Here is an 18,398-nt window from a genome sequence, read left to right on the forward strand (position 1 = left end):
AATTTTTTTAGCAATGTACAATTCTAAAACTCTGAAAATAAACCAAAGAAAACTGATGCACACATCAACAAGGCATGTAATTAAGCTCTATTAAAGGAATGTGCAGAGATGATTACTAGCAAATCCCTTAATCTAAGAATTCAGATTGCTAACAGCAATTCTGCCCACCATCTACACTCCAGATAGATCTTCATGTTTCTGAAGAGCTACTGTAAACTTTAAAAGTGGTGTCACTTCCTTCCAGTGGAAAGATTCCCTTCCTTGACAACCCATCATCATGTTAATCTTCTCATTTGCTTTTCTTTTTTTGTAATTATGACCTTCAATTTATTTACTGCTGTCTAGAAAACCTTTAATTTATTATGTACACTTTTATAGGACTGTTTACAACAATCAACATTTTTTCACACGCTGAGCATTCCATACTATTTTCTAAACTACATTTTCAGTACTGTCAATTCTCTATTTCTGCCAAACGTTTTCTTCTGCTGCAGATGTTTAATATTTATTTCTTTTGCTGTATCAGGGTACCTTTTTGCCTGTCACTTAACCTTTCAGAGCCATCTCAAATATTGTACCTCCTGTGACTATCTGCTAGCTACTGCACCATTCTTTTACTAATCCAACTACCAAGCTGCATGAGTAACGTACTAACGAGTACTATTAACGTTCCCTGAAACAAACAAAAGTGGAGATGCTGCTAAAACAGTGGCATTTTGAAACTGCCTGACAGCCTGGGGAAAATGATTTGGCTACTGTCCACCTCACCCCAAATACCAGGAAGAATATACCTTTAATCGCGAGCAGACATCTGTCACACCACAATAAACCCACCCCTACAGAAAGGTAGGCTGCAAATGAACACTCATCTCTTTTCTCCTGGCAAATTCAGTCTGTTATCAAACTCAAGTCACACAGATTACAAACAAAAATCCAACCACTGTAGAGTACACCTCTCAACCTCCAAGTGCCAAAATCAGAGACAAAGCAAATAATAATGGAGACAGGGAACAAAGGCCCAAAATCGGGACAGGATTTAAAAATTGCTCTTACTTACTTAGAAATTGCTAACGTTACAGGTTTTGCATTAATATGCAATTTCTGGAGGATATACAATTATTACATTATTATTTAGTGACTTCAGCCCTCAACAATTTACCAATTTAAAAAGCACACATTTTATGAGGATCAGACCAAAGATATGAGGAAAAATCTGAACTTAATGCAACCTTCTGGACAGTTGAGAGGTATGCTGCAGAGAAAGGCATTCCAATTTACTTTATTTTAAAAAACTATTTTGTACTACAACAAAAACACAAAAATGATCCATCCAGCTCCCCGCCTGGCTGCCTGACTCTAAAGGACACAGCATGCTCAGATAAAGATTTAGTGTCAGTCTTCTCTTCTCTTAAACTTACAAATTTAATAAATGAATTTTCATCATAAAGTAAACATACAGAAAAAAAGAGTGCAAAAAAATAGATAATTATACAGACAGGAATATAAATATGTTAACTCTTTCACAGTCTGAAAACAAACTGACAACAATGACGAACACAAGTCACTGGATCAAGCCACCTACATTTTTCCATGTCATTCTTATTTTTATCCTTATTATTTACTACTGCTAATTACTGTTACCAGGTAATTATAATAATCTCTAAGTAATCATCTAGTAAATGACACACCAGTCCAGGGCAATTGTGATAAAGCAGGAAATAATAGTATGATATTTCCATCGTCTGGTTACGGATCTTACGGCAACTGTATCAATGGAAGTTTGCCTAAATGTCATAAAGGGCAGAAGCAATATCTGGCAAAATGGGTCATTTTCCTAACTATCCTGAAGGAACTGCCATGTCAGATTAGAGCACATTTTCTGCTGTCTTGCTGTACATGAAGTTTATCGAACAGACAATGGTTGTATACGGATGAAAAAACGTAACTGAATATGAATATCAGGGATGCCACTGTACAATCAAACGTCTTTCAGTTTCTCCTGGCAGATCCAGTTTTAACTGTTGTGTGATATTAGCTGTAGCAATACTTTATGTGCTCTTTATGAAAGAAAGATAATGCACTACAGATAACTTTTACAAATGTTTCACGGAAACGTTTAATTCTTTAGCGTTTACACTTCACCACACTGTTTGGGAAAGACTATCAATGACTAACACAAAATCCTTCTTTCTAATTAGAAACATTTTGTTTATACTAAAGGTTAGCATGAAACCTACAACAGAGCTGCTTTAACTTAAGTCCTATCAAGATTAAAACTAATTTTACTAAAAAACATTCTATATAAACGGCTTCATGCAGTGGCATTTGCTGTTGCATTGTTGTAGGACACTTTATTAGGACACAATTTATCTATTTCAAACAAATCTCTAAAGAATGGTCCAAAGGGGAGCATCTCTACTGCTCTAGATTTCCACATTCAATGATCCAAGTCTTACTGCTAAGTAACCAAGCAAATCGAGTAACAATACTTGCTTTTGTTATTAGCAACAATACTTTTATATAAGTACATCAGTCTGCATCCTTGTGTTATAGTTGTTGCAAAATTTTTTTTAAATAAATAAAGAGATGTATGAAAGATGTTCCAGCATACCCTCACAGAACAGGACAACTACCATTTGATGAATGGTAACGTCATGTAAACAATCCCTGCAATTCCAGGCCTTGGAATTTACAAGTCCCAGAATGGTTTTATGTTTAAAGGCTCTACCCTGGCATTGCAATTGTATGCAGCATTGTTTTCCCTTGAAGGCTGTCTCCCACCCCCTCCCCACGGTAAATATACATAAGTAAATGGGTGTGATGGTGTAGGAGTGTTTCAGCCAGGGATATTGCACATGCAACAAATGCTCTGCAGCTGTTACCCTCAGTTTTGCCATTATTTTTCATGAATTTAACTCATCCAGGTTGTTCATAAGGTTCACACAGTGGACCCCCATATCCAAATGAAAGCTGTGTGTTCCTTAAGGACAGAGAAGCACAAAGAAGGAAAATATTTAGAGAGAACTGAAAGCAAAAAGTAGCTGTAGGTGAAGTGCAGTACCATGATAATTCCTGGAGCGACTCTGATCATTATCTCGCACATGTTCTTTCAGTCTTAACTCACTGGCATTCTGTTAAAAAAGGAGAAATGCTACAAATGTCCTGAAATTTTATTAAGAAGGAATATTTTCCAGAGCAAGAACAGATTGCATACTCATCTTTGCTACTGTGATAACATAACATTGTAGGTTTGGCCCCAACATCAACATTACAACTCATGTTATAATGCTAACAACTGCAATGCATCATGGACAGGGTGCAGGTGGCAGGAAGACTATCAAACTGCAGATAACGTTTTTATACAATGTGACAGAAATGTGGAGAACAACATAGAGGTGATGTTCCTTCCTTCCTTCACTCATTCAGTTTTTGATATCAGACTTGTCCCACTCAGGGTCTCAAGGGAGCCACTCTCTATCCCAGTCAACAAGCAACAGGTATAAGGCAATGAGCTGCTGCTGGACAAGATGTCAGTCTTTCACAAGACACAAATGCATACTATCACAAGCACACTGCACAAACATGAACAGGTTTTTAAACTATTACCAGTTCATCTTCTTAAGGTTTGTGTGAAGAAACTGGGGACTTTTTGATGAAAACCTATGTGATAAAGGGAGAAATGTAGTATCTACACAGAAGACAGCCTAGCCACAAACTTAACCAAAGAGCCAAAAGCTGTGAGGCAGCAATGGAAACGATGATGTCACAAAGTACATTTTCACAGAGTACATTTTAGAAGCATGAAAGAGTCTTTTTGATGAGGTCACTAGATAAAAAAAATGCTGTCAGAATTCAAGATACATGGTCTAGACAAAAAGCAATTCTGTTGGGATACTGAAGAAAGTAATATTTTGGTAAATGAGAAAAAACTCAACCTATTATGTAGGATAACAGATAGAAGAAAAAAAAAACCGCCACATCTGCTGACATATTCTAAGTCTCTGAACGCTAACATAGTCTGTGTTCCTAAATACTGCATGTTAGAGGTTCCATCCTTCAAATGGCATGTTAAACCTAGCTCCTTACTCTGATGGATATTCAGCACACAGTATCACTTTTAATGTAGCTAGTTTCATAAGTGAGCGTTTCTGCAGTATCTCACTGTATCACTTTTAATTTAGCTAGTTTCATAAGTGAGTGTTTCAACTGTATCTCGTATCACCTTTAATGTAGCTAGTTTCATAAGTGAGTGTTTCTGCAGTGTCTCGCTGTATCACTTTTAATGTAGCTAGATTCATAAGTGAGCGTTTCTGCAGTATCTCACTGTATCACTGTAATGTAGCTAGTTTCATAAGTGAATGTCTCTGCAGTATCTCACTGTATCACTTTTAATGTAGCTAGTTTCATAAGTGAGTGTTTTCTGCAGTATCTCACTGTATCATTTTTAATGTAGTTATTTTTGTGTTTCTGCAGTATCTCACTGTATCACTTTTAATGCAGCTAGTTTAATAAGTGAGTGCTTCTGCAGTACCTCACTGTTTCACTTTTAATGTAGCTAGTTTCATAAGTGAGTGCCTCTGCAGTATCTCACTGTATCACTTTTAATGTAGCTAGTTTAATAAGTGAGTATCTCTGCAATATCACACTGTATCACTTTCAATGTAGTTAGTTTCATAAGTGAGTATTTCTGCAGTATCTCACTGTATCACTTTTAATGTAGGTAGTTTAATAAGTGAGTTTTTCTGCAGTATCACACAGTATCACTTTTAATATAGCTAGTTTCATAAGTGAGCATTTCTGCAGTATCTCACTGTATCACTTTTAATGTAACTAGTTTCATAAGTGTCTCTGCAGTATCTCACTGCATCACTTTTAATGTAGCTACTTTCATAAGTGAGTGTTTCTGCAGTATCTCACTGTATCACTTTTAATGTAGCTAGTTTCATGAGTGTTTCTGCAATATTCACTGTATCACTTTTAATTTAGATAGTTTCATAAGTGAGTGCCTCTGCAGTATCTCACTGTATCACTTTTAATGTAGCTAGTTTAATAAGAGAGTATCTCTGCAATATCACACTGTATCACTTTTAATGTAGTTAGTTTAATAAGTGAGTTTTTCTGCAGTATCACACAGTATCACTTTTAATATAGCTAGTTTCATAAGTGAGCATTTCTGCAGTATCTCACTGTATCACTTTTAATGTAACTAGTTTCATAAGTGTCTCTGCAGTATCTCACTGCATCACTTTTAATGTAGCTACTTTCATAAGTGAGTGTTTCTGCAGTATCTCACTGTATCACTTTTAATGTAGCTAGTTTCATGAGTGTTTCTGCAATATTCACTGTATCACTTTTAATTTAGATAGTTTCATAAGTGAGTGTTTCTGCAATATCTCAATGTATCACTTTTAATGTAGCTAGTTTCATAAGTGAGTGTTTCTGCAGTATATGACTGTATCACTTTTAATGTAGTTTCATACGGGAGTGTTTCTGCAGTATCTCACTGCATCACTTTTAATGTAGCGAGTTTCATAAGTGAGTGTTTCTGCAGTACCTCACTGTATCACTTTTAAATGTAGCTAGTTTCATAAGTGAGTGTCTCTGCAGTATCTCACTGTATCACTTTTAATGTAGCTAGTTTCATAAGTGTGTGTTTCTGCAGTATCTCACTGTATCACTTTTAATGTAACTAGTTTCATAAGTGTCTCTGCAGTATCTCACTGCATCACTTTTAATGTAGCTACTTTCATAAGTGAGTGTTTCTGCAGTATCTCACTGTATCACTTTTAATGTAGCTAGTTTCATGAGTGTTTCTGCAATATTCACTGTATCACTTTTAATTTAGATAGTTTCATAAGTGAGTGCCTCTGCAGTATCTCACTGTATCACTTTTAATGCAGCTAGTTTAATAAGTGAGTATCTCTGCAATATCACACTGTATCACTTTCAATGTAGTTAGTTTCATAAGTGAGTATTTCTGCAGTATCTCACTGTATCACTTTTAATGTAGGTAGTTTAATAAGTGAGTTTTTCTGCAGTATCACACAGTATCACTTTTAATATAGCTAGTTTCATAAGTGAGCATTTCTGCAGTATCTCACTGTATCACTTTTAATGTAACTAGTTTCATAAGTGTCTCTGCAGTATCTCACTGCATCACTTTTAATGTAGCTACTTTCATAAGTGAGTGTTTCTGCAGTATCTCACTGTATCACTTTTAATGTAGCTAGTTTCATGAGTGTTTCTGCAATATTCACTGTATCACTTTTAATTTAGATAGTTTCATAAGTGAGTGTTTCTGCAATATCTCAATGTATCACTTTTAATGTAGCTAGTTTCATAAGTGAGTGTTTCTGCAGTATATGACTGTATCACTTTTAATGTAGTTTCATACGGGAGTGTTTCTGCAGTATCTCACTGTATCATTTTTAATGTAGCTATTTTTTGTGTTTCTGCAGTATCTCACTGCATCACTTTTAATGTAGCTAGTTTCATAAGTGAGTGTTTCTGCAGTACCTCACTGTATCACTTTTAATGTAGCTAGTTTCATAAGTGAGTGTCTCTGCAGTATCTCACTGTATCACTTTTAATGTAGCTAGTTTCATAAGTGAGTGTTTTTGCAGTATCTCACTGTATCACTTTTAATGTAGCTAGTTTCATAAGTGAGTGTTTTTGCAGTATCTCACTGTATCACTTTTAATGTAGCTAGTTTCATAAGTGTGTGTTTCTGCAGTATCTCACTGTATCACTTTTAATGTAGCTAGTTTCATAAGTGAGTGTTTCTGCAGTATAACACTATCACTTTTAATGTAGCTAGTTTCATAAGTGAGTGTTTCTGCTGTATCTCACTGTATCACTTTTAAATGTAGCTAGTTTCTTAAGTGGGTGTTTCTGCAGTATCTCACTATCACTTTTAATGTAGCTAGTTTCATAAGTGAATGTATCTTCAGTATCTCACTGTATCACTTTTAATGTAGCTAGTGTCATAACTGAGTGTTTTTGCTGTATCGCACTGTATCACTTTTAATGTAGCTAGTTTCATAAGTGAAAAAAGGCAACTAATAACCAATAATCCACCAAGCGAAGAAAACAGGTCCGATTAAAATAACCAAGGTCTTTATTCCTCCACACACTGGACACACGCTAAAGCACCACAAAAAATCAAAGATAAATCCAAATCCACAAAGTGATACAGTGAGATACTACAGAAACACTCACTTATGAAACTAATGTTTCATAAGTGAGTGTTTCTGCAGTATCTCACTGTATCACTTTTAATGTAGCTAGTTTCATAAGTGACTGTTTCTTCAGTATCTCACTGTATCACTTTTAATGTAGCTAGTTTCATAAGTGAGTGTTTCTGCAGTATCTCACTGTATCACTTTTAAGGTAGCTAGTTTCATAAGTGACTGTTTCTTCAGTATCTCACTGTATCACTTTTAATGTAGCTAGTTTCATAAGTGAGTGTTTCTGCAGTATCTCACTGTATCACTTTTAATGTAGCTAGTTTCATAAGTGTGTGTTTCTGCAGTATCTCACTGTATCACTTTTAATGTATCTAGTTTCATAAGTGAGTGTTTCTGCAGTATAACACTATCACTTTTAATGTAGCTAGTTTCATAAGTGAGTGTTTCTGCTGTATCTCACTGTATCACTTTTAATGTAGCTAGTTTCATAAGTGACTGTTTCTTCAGTATCTCACTGTATCACTTTTAATGTAGCTAGTTTCATAAGTGAGTGTTTCTGCAGTATCTCACTGTATCACTTTTAATGTAGCTAGTTTCATAAGTGACTGTTTCTTCAGTATCTCACTGTATCACTTTTAATGTAGCTAGTTTCTTAAGTGAGTGTTTCTGCAGTATCTCACTGTATCACTTTTAATGTAGCTAGTTTCATACGTGAGTGTTTCTGCAGTTTCTCACTGTATCACTTTTAATGTCCTAGTTTTGTGAGGGTTTCTGCAGTACCTCATTGTATCATTTTTAATGTAGCTAGTTTCATGAGTGTTTCTGCAGTATTTCACCGTATCACTTTTAATGTAGCTAGTTTCATAAGTGAGTGTTTCTGCAGTATCCCATTGTATCACCTTTAATGTAGCTAGTTTCATAAGTGAGTGTTTCTGTACTGTGTGTCACTGTAACACTGTAGGGCCAAGTAGCCATGAAAAGAACATAAAAACCATTATGAATGGTAAAAGTAGAGCTGTATTTTGGAAGCCAAAAAAATAAAAAAAATGAACAAAGCAAAGTGTTTTAGAATAAACGTCATAATCAGCAGGAAGCATACATGAGCCAAATGATATAGCACAAGTCATAATGCTAACCTTAAAACATAACTTATAATTTCAGTAACTTACAATGAAGCATTTCCCAAGAAAATTGCGCAATTTAAAATAAAAGCAATCCTATCTTGCATGAATGTAAAAGAAAGCACAAAGGTTAATTAAATTAAGCAAATTTATGTTCTCTACAAAATGTAGTATGCATTTTCAATGAATCATAATTCAGTACTTGGAAGTACTGGACTAAAAAAAAGCTAGTAAATATAAGTAGCATATAATTTTGTCTAGCAGTTTATGAAGCATATTGTTAAACATTGTCTTGAGATGTGAATGTATGTTTATTTGGCAAATTAACCTAGTAAACTACTGAATTAAAATACATAATAAATATTATGTGTATGAACTAACAGTCCAGGCTTAATGAGGTAGTGCTGAAACAGTGGCTTCTCTTACCAATTGTTATTAACTATATAACATTTCATTCAAATTAGTCTGTCATTTAGTTTTTTTCTGTACCACTTCTACTGCTGACAGAGTACTCTTTAATGTTACACTCCTAGTAAACATGCTCAGGAAAATGAAAGTCACCTGTTTCAATATCCCCTCCCCTTAAAGATAATATCCAGGTATGCTCCATGAACTTTATGGTTGCTATCTGTTGCTTCAGTAACTTTCTCAAACTAGTTTACCAAACTGCAATGTACACTTAATTTAGTAAATTTCTTCAATAAAGTCACTGAAATTGTACAGAGCGGTCATGTAGTTCATAGCCAGAGTCATTGCTGACTCATCTAATACCCAGTGTCGTCCCCTGATCTGGCACCCCTCAACTTTAAGTTGAGGAGAAAAAAAACAAAGGTGCATTCTCCTGATCTGGTGTCAATTACTTCCTGTTCCCATTTTCTACCTTAAACTGAGCTGTACAACCAGCAAATGTACCTTGTAGCAAACAGTTTGCTACAGTTATCATACCACCCACTACATTCTTCAGTGCTTCAGAAATTCAGTAACTTGCATTACTAGTGAGACCTCACAACATTTTCTATTTCATCACAATACCTGGAAACCCATACCAAAGACTGAAATTTATATAGTTTGTTTTGTTCAATGGGAAAGTCCATCTGGGCAGAAGGCATCTTTTCAGTGGAGACCCAGGAAGACAAATGCTCCATACAAAAGTTGAAGAACAATACATAATACTGTAACATTTTCATATTCTTTGCAAATACTAAAATATTATATGTACATAACAGTAACACATAAAACATTATACACTGGCACTTAGTAAGACACAGTAAAACTTAAATGCTATAGTTTCAGAGCTAAGATGGTTCAACATTATTTTAAGTAAGTCACTTGTTATTGTTATAGTACTAGTTGGCAGGTTTAAAGAATGAAGAGAAGAAATGGATAGACTTGGAAATGGAAGTCTAAGGCTGGTAATAGTTTCAATTTTAGTTTTATACAGCAAGAAATAAGTGATTTTATAGAAACTAGAGAGTGTAATACAGCAATATATGGTTCAGCTGGAGAAATGCCAATTACAGTTAAATAAAATTATCCTGAAGTATAACAGCAACAATACAAAGAGTTGAGGAGGAGTCATTTTACTTTTGTTTTGAAGTTCTCTGGGTTTTCAGTGAACCTATCGTGGAGTGGGATGGAGTTCCAGACTTTGGAAATATGGCTGGAGTAGATGTTCATCACTAGGGCAGAGTTGGTGGTTGGGTTGTACCTTTGTAAAAAAGAGCCTAGGGCAGGGTACCTTTGAAGGGGATACACTCCACTACTTGTAGTTCAGAGAAAGTGAGGCAGTGGGGCAGCTCTAGTCATTTAAGATGCTTAAGGGCAGTGAACTGAAGAGAACAGTAACTTTACTTACTTTTACACACCCATCTTCACGGAGAAATCTACCCAAACAGCAGAGACCTCCAAGGCAGAAACGCACTCAACCACCACAACACAGCACAAACCACAAGACACATAGCTCACCTACACAGTGTGCCCCTCAACCTAAGTTGCGGCGCTAAGGCAAAACAGCTTGCCCAATACAATCATCATAGGTGACTCAATAGTGAGGCACACTAATGTCCCATGCACTAGGTTAAATAAGGAGATGGTAACAGTCAACTGTCTATCAGGTGCCAGAATACGACACATAATACACGCACTCAGGTCACTCCACAACAAGTACAAGTATGACTCTTTCATTGCCAATGTGGGTGTGAATGAGGTGAGACTACATGAAAAGAGACATGGTGGAGCTCTAGGATTATGTGGCTCAGGCAGGTATGACCCTAGCCCTGAGCAGCATCCTACCATCACCGAGAATGATACCACAGTACAAACAAAAAATTATTGACTTCAACAACTGACTAAGTTTCTGGTGTCATTCTAAGGGGATCCAGTATCTGTCTGCTTGGGATGACATGATTGACGGACCTCGATGCTTTGCCAGAAATGGCCTCCATCTGTCACCCCAGGGTTTCCAGGTACTGGCTAAGGCTCTTGCCACCACTATAGTGCCTTTTTAGGTGGTGTTCCAAAGACCAAATTACCACCATAACAGCTATAAATAAATGCAATCTGAGGGTCATGCTGCTCAACGCTAGAAGTCTAAACCTCAAGATACTCACTTGAAGCACTCCTCAAAATGGAGAACATCGACATTTGTGCTGCAACGGAGACCTGGTTTAAAGCAGCAGAAAGCACCCCTGTGCTACTAGACTATAACTCATTCCACACCTTTCAGCCCCAGAACATGGACCAAAGCACCAAAGGATATGCACAGCTCCAGGCTAGTAGCCCAGCAAAATGCATCTGAGGTAATCCAGGTACAACTAACATTGGGGAAGATGGCAATTCAGGTCGTAGCCTGCTATAGGTCCCCAAACATGTCCCAAGACTCTCACTCCACATTCCTAAGCACCCTGGAAACTATTAAGATCCAACCCAACACTCTCATAATAGGTGACATCAACTACCCCTCCATCAGCTGGGAAAACTACATATGCACCAATGCACTGGCCCAACACTTCCTGGAATTCATCAATTCCAATGTCCTGGACCAGCTCATTCTTACCCCTACTAGAGGAAGCAACATCCTTGACCTGGTATTACTAATATGGACAATCTGGTGGTCCCCTGCCATAAACAAACTTTACAACAAAAGGAAGAAACTTTTGCAGAAAAGAGGAAAATCCCAGGATGCAAAAAACTCCCTTACTAGCCTCAGTAAGAAACTGAGATGCCTCATAAAATCCTCCAAAGCTAGTTACGAAAATAAAATTGCCAAAGATTCCAAAGACAACCACAAAGCATTCTATAATTATGTCAATAATCTAAATGGCAATGCTCAGATCTGCTCTGAGCTAAAACAGAATGGCATTAAATATACTGATCCGAAGGATATTGCCAATATCCTGGCAGATCGATTCAGTGCCAACTTCACCCCACTCTCACCCCCTAAATGGCCCATCTCAGTACCGGAAGATTGCCAAATTCCAGTAATAATGGCCACACAGGTACAAAACGCAATCTCTAAAGCCAAGAATACAGCATCCATGGGACCATATGACATCCCAGGCTGTGTACTACATGAACTACAATATGAACTGGCACCTCACCTAAGTGTCATGTTTAATCATAGCCTCACCTCAGGTTTCATGCCCACTGAGTGGCAGAGCTACAGTTATCCCAATCCACAAGGGGATCCACCTTGGATCCTCCCATCAGTCTGACAAGCCTTATCTGCAAGGCCATGGAGTGTATTATCATGGAACTTATAAACAAAGACATTGGCAACCTTCAAACACTGGACCCCACCCAGTTTGGGTTTGTGAAGGGCCGATCTTGTCTCCTGAACCTGATTGACTTCTTTGAATCAGTCTCCAGAGCCATGGACAAGTGTAAGGTGGTCCACACAGCCTATCTAGACCTTGCCAAGGCCTTTGACACCATCCCCCACTCTGGAATCATAGATAAACTTACTAAGTTGGGCATTAATCCCTATGTCACCCAATGGTTTGCTAAATGGCTTACTGATAGAACCCACACTGTAAAAGTAGCCGACTCCAAATCCAGCTCCAGACAAGTGGAGTACCTCAGGGTTCAGTCCTGGGGCCGCTCTTGTTTGGCATCTACTTCTCTGAAGTACAGGTCAACACTAAGGGACTCTGGCTAACAAAGTTTGCAGATGACTGCAAACTGGGAGCCATTATTGAATCCCCAAATGATGTGGATACTCTACAAAAGGGCCTTACAGAAACAGATGCTTGGTGCCAGAGCCATGGGCTCAAGCTCAATGCCAAGAAATGTATTGTTATCCCTTTGGGAAAAACATGTATCCATGAATTACCATATAGGTGGCAGTACACTAAACACAGAAAATGTGATAAGAGACTTAGGGACACAGGTGGACAGTGGTCTCACCTTCGATAACCACATCGCCACAACAGTCAAGAAATCCTTCTATGTGGCACACCTCATCACGGTAGGGCTTTTCATCCAGAAAAAGGAGGTCATTGTCCCACTGTACTCATCCCTCATTAGACCCATTATAGAATACAACGCCCCATTTGGTATGTACCTCTCAAGACATCTGCAACAACTGGAAAGGCCTCAGAAATACCTCACTAAAAGAATCACAGGCCTAAAGCAGATGCCCTATGCTGACCGCCTTAAAAACTCCAGCTATACTCTGTCGATATCGCCTACTCAGAGGCGATCTCTGCTTAACATACAAGGCCATGTCAAACCCAGAACTGTTGGACATGCTACACTTAAAGAAATCCCAATCCCTCAGAGCTACACGCCCCAGGGATCTAAACCTTGTCATCACAATAAACAAAACATGTTAGAGGGATAGGTTCCTGACCCAGAGACTCCCCAGACTCTGGAATAGATTGCCCATACATGTCAAGCAGAGTGCCTCTTTGGACCTCTTCAAGAGGAACCTTGACGATTGGATGGGAGAAAGGAAATTCACCCCAGGGATCACGCCCTGCTAGACAGGGGTCCAGGAAAGTAAATAATGTGGGAAGAAATAGCCAGGGAATTGTTATGGCTAGGCTTGTATAGGCCCTAGGGCTGATAGCCTAGTACCAACCTATGAACCTATGAACCGTTGCTCTACACTAATAGTCAATTCCTCCCTGGTGAAATCCGACCACAAACTAATCACCATGGAAATCCAGATACACCCCCCCTCCACAAAGGTATCCACCATGCAAAAAGTACAGTTGTGTACACTTACCATAAATGTAGATGTTCGAGTGTATTCACTGTTGCAGTCATCACACTTGCATTATCTGCCTGCAGGTAGCCCTCAGTCGGCCCGAATACCAGTGTCTTGGGATTTCTGCATCGGATGCTGTCTCTTCATCCCTGACGTCAGGTCGTTAGGGGTATAAAACATGCAGCCGATGCCATTACATCAGTTTTTTTTGCCCCAGATGTCAGTAGCCTCCAAAATAGGAAGCAATCAAATGGTGTGGAACACCTCCAGTAAAAAGTAAATACCATTTCCATAAGATATGGGCAAAAAAAGAGGACAGGTAGAAAGTATAGAAAGACAGAGGGCTGGAGGGAGGGTAACCTGGACTACAACAGTGAATACAATCGAACATCTACATTTATGGTAAGTGTACATAACTGTACTATGTTCTTCGTGTTTCACTGTTGCAGTCATCACACTTGGGTTGATTCCCAAAGCTGAGAAAGGGTGGAGGCAGTCAAGAAGTAGTAGGGCTGGCTAGCAGGCATTATAAGACTGCTGTGGCAAATCCAGCTCTGGATTTAGAAAAGACAGGTAAGTGGTAATGCTTGGTGAAGGTGTGTACAGAACTCCAGGTTGCAGCTTCCAGGATGTCCCTGGTAGGGACTCTCCTAAGAAAAGCTGTAGAGTTTGAGGTAGTCCTAGCGGAATGAGGCCTGATCCCCTGTGGAGTAGGTTTTCCATGGTGTTTGTAGCAGAAATGGATGCAGTGGGCTAGCCATTTAGAAATGGTTTGTTTCAAAATGGCCTTTCCCTCAACCTCTGTAGCAAAGCTGACTAGCAGCTGATCAGATTTTCTGAAAGGATTAGTCCTGTCAAGGTAGAACCTGAGCTGTCTGTGCACGTCCAAGGAGTGCAGGATCCTTTCCCCTTTATTCCGAGGATTAGGAAAAAAGGTTGGCAAATGGATGGATTGGTTTAAAGCCACACTGGATACCACCTTGGGCATAAAAGATGGGTTAGTCCTGAGGGAAACCCTGTCAGCATGGAAGATAATGAAGGGTTCCACAGCCATAAGGTTCTGTAACTCAGACACTCTTCATGCTGAAGTGATGGCTAGCAGTAAGGCTGTTTTCCAAGAGAGGAATTTTAACTCTGCTGTAGCAGCAGGCTCAAAAGGGGGGGGGGGTGAGCTTTTCTAGTACAAAGTTAAGGTCCCAGGCAGGAGTGGGAGCTATCCTTGGGGGTCTTAAATTATTATCTCCTGTCAGGAACTGTTTGATAAGAGGGTGAAAGAAGAGGGGTGGCTCAGTATTGTAATGAGCTGAGATGGCAGAGGCATGAATCTTAATTGATGAGACGGATAGGCCTTTGTGGAGCAGCTCTGCTAGGTAATCTAGGATTTGAGGCAAGGAGGGCACGGCTGTGTCCTTCCCTTGAGACAGACTCCAAGAACAGTATCTATTCCACTTTTCTGAATAGGATTTCCTAGTATTGGGCCTCCTGGCCTCAAGGATAACATCCAGCACCTGTTTGCTGAGGGCTGCTGGTGATGTATTCAGGGAATAAGCCAGGCTGCCAGGTTCAGTGTTTGCAACTGAGGATGCAGAATCTGTCCATCCTGCTGGGACAGCAGAGAGGGGTTCTGATGCAAGTGCCAGGGTGGCACTGCTGTCAGACTACATAGGAGTAGGTACCAGTGCTGGCGTGGCCAGTCTGGTGCAATAAGGATTGTCCTTGGCCTGTCCTGTTTGTTCTTGAGGAGTACTCTTGGAAGGAGGGACAGAGAGGGAAAGGCATTTATTGAGAGGTTTTTCCATGTGAAGGATAGGGCAATCACTTTCCAAGCTCGGCTGTGGGGAATTCTGGTGCAAAATTTGTTTAGTTGAGGGTTTTGGGGGGATGCAAAGAGGTCCACCGCTGGTGTCCCCCATCTGTGTATTAGAAGTTTGAATGAGTTTGATTCCAGTTTCCACTCGTGTGGGTCTATTAGATTTCTGCTTAAGTCGTCTGCCAGTGAATTTTGTTTGCCTGGCAGGAATTGAGCTTGCAGGTGCATTTGGTTGCTTAAGGCTGCATTCCACAGAGCCATGGCTAACCTGCAGTGTGGGTAGGAGTGAGTTCCCCACTGCTTGTTTATGTACCACATAACTGTGGTGTTGTCTGTCTTTATCAGGAGTTGTCCTGGAAGGATAAGGTATTTGAAAGCTGTCAGTGCATTCTGGACAGCTAACATTTCTTTTTGATTGATATGCAGGTGAATTTGTCCTGGGCTCCATTTGCCTTGAAGGCATTTGCCTGCCATGTGAGCCCCTCATGCATAGTCTGATGCGTCTGTTGTCAGATTTTGGATGGGGGGGGGGGTGAGAAAGGGAGTCCCTTGTTGTGGTTGCAAGCCTCTGCCCACCAAAGAAACTCTGTCCTTAGGCAAGGAATGATAGGAATCACTTTTTCTAGGTCCTGGGAATGTTGACACTAGAGGCTTTTAAAGTACTACTGAAGTTTCCTCATATGCAGTCTTGCATATGGAATCAGTAGAATACATGAGGCCATGAACCCTAGGGCTTGCAGTATTTTTCTTACAGATAGCTGGGTTTGGGTGGCCAGTAGTTTGAAATAAGTTGTCAAATAAACCTGTTTTTCTGGAGTGAGGAATGCCATCTGGGAAGCTGTCTTCAAGCTTGCTCCCAGGAATACAATCTTTTGGCTGGGTACCAGATGTGATTTCTTTTCGTTGATGGTATACCCCACAGAAGTTAGGAGTCTCTCTACAAACATCAGGTGCTGGAGTAGCAATGGCTGACTGTCCATCTGAATTAGGCAAGCATCCAAGTATGGGTAAATTTGAATATTTCTCTACATGCAGTAAACAATTGCTGGAGCCAGGCACTTTGTGAAAACCCCTGGGCACAGTAGATAAACCAAATGGAAGTGCAGAGAACCTGAAACATAGATATTTTCTGTAAGATTCCCTTATGTGGATGTGCAGATAAGCTTCTTTTAAGTCTAGGGTGACTAGCCAGGAGTCTTTGGCTAGCTTAGGAAGTAGCTGCTGGAGTGTAAGCATTTTGAATTTTGGTACCAACAGGAAGGTGTTTAGGGATGACAGATCCAGAATAAGGTGCCAAGAGTTCTCATTTCTGGGCACCAGGAACAGCCTGGAATAGAAACCATGTACCCTTTGCTCTGTTGGCACAGGTTGAATAGCCCTGATACTGAGAAGAGAAAGTACTTGCTTTTGGGCTTCTGTCCACTGGTTTGGATGAAGGTCTGGCATTCCACTTGGGGTTGGCAGAGAGTGGAAACAGAATCTGTATCCCTGGGTTTAAGACCTATTGGTCCTGGGTAATATACTCCTAGTTTTTTGCATGCAGGGTGAGTTTTCCTCCTAGGGGTGCAAGTGCTTGGGCATAGCTAGGAAGGATTAAGGACAAGTCATTGTGAACTTTTTCCATAGGAGGGTGGCTTACCACTCCCAGTTTTTGTGGAAGGAGCAATCCATTGTTTAGATCTGTGCATACCCTGAGACTGTAGTCTTTGTGGTCTGGCAATTTAAAGCCTCGATGGCAAGAGTTGCAGAGGTATAAACCTTCTTATCTCATCTATCTAGAGCCCTAGAATCCCTGTCCGAAGGGGTAGGGTTTTTTCTGAAGAAGCCTTAATACCTTTAGGTTCCTAGGAAATGGTCTCTGGATCCGCAGTGGGATTTTTAAAAAGAAATGTGTGAGAGTCAGGTACTCTGGAGTATCTGTCAGGCTTTCTAGGAGCAGGTGGTAAGGTATCAGGGTAAGGTTGGATTCCATGAAGACATCATCTACATATCTAGGACAGGGGGAATAGCTAGAGGCCTATGCTGAGGCAAGTCTAAAAATTCCCTGAGTCTCTTTTTGGACTGTGGGTAGTCCTGGCATTCCCAGCGGAAATGATCTCTTAGGGTATGCAAGGTTTCACTGAAAGAAAGGTCCTCTTGGGGGGGGAGGCTGAGGTAATTGAATCCTCTGCATCTGAGTCCTCATAGGTAGATAAGGGTATGTCCTGGTAATCACAGGGGTCAGAGTCATCAGACTCATGGTCTGAAGAATCAGAAGGAAAATCAATTATTTGTCTTTTAGAGGGGGAAGACCGTCTTCCCCTAATTAAAGTAATAAGGTCTTCAGCCATTCTAAGCATTTGTTTTTATGGCATGGGGGCTTGAGAATGTGCTTTGGTCATTGGGTTCCTAGGCGTAGTGCGAACTATGGGCCTGAGAAATTCGGTAGATTTAGTCATTAATGAAGTAGTCGGTTTGATATGAACATCGGAAGGTCTGAATACACCCTCAGAAGCTGGTGCCTGCAAAGCGTCTCCGGACCCATCCAAGGTAGAGACATACACATGTTCCATAGTCGAAGAAGCATCTCATGGCATACTGGACTCCGAAAGGGTCTCAGTAGAGGCCTGCAAATCTGTAGAAGCGGGTAACAGGGGCTGCAAAAGTGCCTCACTGAGTACCGGTGGACTGGTTAACGGAAGAGTCATCAGCAGTTTTGAACCTATGCGGTCTGTCTCTGTCTTTATCTTTGCATTTTTTCGGAGGATCGGTAGTCGGATAGCTTACCAAAGCCATTTTGGAATATGGAGAATGACAGCGAAAGAATTTAGAGACAAAAATAGCCTGACGAAAAACACCGGGCGTTGAACAAAGCACAAAACTGACAGCAAGGGACGTCGTGGTCTGGGCCTAAACAGGTGACACAGTAAGAATGAAAATCTCTGAGAGGTATTTGCTTTCCACAGGCAAGACAATTATTAACTTTTTCTGACATCGGTTAGAGCAAGAAAAAAGGATCCACAATGGGGTACTTAGCTTTAGAAGACTTCAGGTTTGAAACTCGAAAAATGAAAATTTCAGGTAGCTGCCGA

General features: G+C 39.9%; 1 protein-coding gene across 1 annotated transcript in view; it reads right to left on the bottom strand.

Moving 5' to 3' along the window:
* MRC2 (mannose receptor C type 2) overlaps window positions 1-18,398 on the bottom strand; it is a 1,890,380-nt gene that overhangs the window by 686,933 nt on the left and 1,185,049 nt on the right. The gene's annotated exons all lie outside the window — the stretch shown is intronic.

This window comes from Protopterus annectens, chromosome 13.part0 (genome assembly GCF_019279795.1).
Source record: "Protopterus annectens isolate FY-2018-M chromosome 13.part0, PAN1.0, whole genome shotgun sequence".
NCBI classification, from domain to species: Eukaryota; Metazoa; Chordata; order Ceratodontiformes; family Protopteridae; genus Protopterus; species Protopterus annectens.